This window comes from Pteropus vampyrus, unplaced genomic scaffold (genome assembly GCF_000151845.1).
Source record: "Pteropus vampyrus isolate Shadow unplaced genomic scaffold, Pvam_2.0 Scaffold1000002683, whole genome shotgun sequence".
NCBI lineage: Eukaryota > Metazoa > Chordata > Mammalia > Chiroptera > Pteropodidae > Pteropus > Pteropus vampyrus.
Window position 1 is genome coordinate 292 of NW_011917085.1, and position 1,721 is coordinate 2,012.

A 1,721-nucleotide genomic window follows, 5' to 3' on the forward strand; every position below is an offset into this window, starting at 1 on the left:
TAGAACTACCATATGATCCAGCAATTCCACTTCTGGGTATATATCCAAAGGACATGAAAACAGAATATCAAAGAGATATCTGCACTCCCGTGTTCATTGCAGCATTAGTCATAATAGCCAAAACATAGAAACAAGTACCTGACAATGAATGAATGGGTAGAGAATGGGGTGTGTATGTGTATGTGTGTGTGTGTATGTGTGTGTGTATGTGTGTGTGTGTGTATATATATATATATATATAGAGAGAGAGAGAGAGAGAGAGAGAGAGAGATAACGAAATATTATTCAGCAATTAAAAAAAATGAAGTCTTGCCTTTGCAACAACACGAATGGAACTTGGGGGCATTATGCTAAGTGAAATAAGCCAGAGAAAGACAAATACTGCATGGTATCATGCAGTTTATGATGTGTAGAATCTTAAAACTAGAAATTATGGAAATAGAGAACAGATTGATGGCTGTCAATGGTGGACAGCAGCTGTGGTGCGTGTTGTATATGGGTGAAGGAGGTCAAAAGTTACACATTTCCAGTTATAACATTAAGTCCTGAAGATGTAATGTATAGCATAGTGACTATAGTATATGTGTGCTCAATTTGGCAGCACATATACTAAAATTGGAACAATACAGAGAATATTATCATGGCCCCTGTGCAATGATGACATGCATATTTTTGAAGCATTTTATATTTTAAAAATAACTTTAGAATATAGAAATTGAAAGACACAGTTAATTCGCCTTTAAAAAAAACAAGAAAACAATTTGCAACTATGTGAGGCAATGGATGTTAGCTAAACATATTGTGGTAATCATTTTGTAATATATACATATATCAAATTATTATGTGTTCCATCTTAAACTAACACAATGTTAGATGTCCCTTATAGCTCAATAAAACAGGGAAAAAAAGGTATAATTATATTTTTAAATGTGCTATGAGTTTTTTCAAACTACCCATGAGCGTCAGCTCAGGGAACAGTTTTCTTTTTTATTTAGAAATATATTTAGGCTTGTTTAGGTGAAGAAGAATGGTAGGTGGAATGAAATAGGGAAGTGGTTTGAAGAAAAACAAGATGCGGAAGCAGAGTCCCAGGAGGACAGACACACTGCCTTCCTGTACGTCATTTGCTGGTCAGCAGCCCTCTTTTCTTTTCTCTGCTCCTTTCCTGTCTCTTCTTCGTATTTTTATTCGAGGGACTTGGTGAGTCAAGCTTGCCAATTAAGATGGCAACAATACCATGAGGATTCTTCAGCTACTAGTAGTGAGTCTGTGGGAGGCTGCCTTCTGGTCAGTCTGTGATGGCTCCAAGGCATGACACACTCATTGAGCTCCTGTTTACCATTGGCTCGTTTTCCACAGACTATCCCAGAAAACATTTCAGTTCAACCATCAACACTGGTCTATGGAATTTTGTAGACTGTCCCTCAATTAGGTCTATGAGTCGGTGTATCCCAAGAGCCTTGGTTTTTATTGTCCTGTTATTCTGCTTGTCTAAAATAGAGATAAAGCTCTCTTGTTCTTTTGTAAGTAGCTTAGAGTCACCACCCAGAAGAAGTAACTGAATCTTCCTCAAGAAGATTCTTTGAAAGGATAAACAAAATTGACAAAACTTTAACCAGACTCATCAAGGAAAAAAGAGAGAAGACTCAAGTAAATAAAATCAGAAATGAAAGAGGAGAAATAACTACAGATTCCACAGAAATACAAAGAATCATAAGAAA

General features: G+C 36.3%; 1 non-coding gene across 1 annotated transcript; it reads left to right on the top strand.

Annotated features, from left to right (window-relative positions):
• The first annotated feature begins 585 nt into the window (after positions 1 to 585).
• On the top strand, positions 586 to 692 carry LOC111735513. Its single transcript, XR_002778822.1, has one exon. It is a non-coding gene; the product is annotated as a U6 spliceosomal RNA (small nuclear RNA).
• The last annotated feature ends 1,029 nt before the right edge of the window (positions 693 to 1,721 follow it).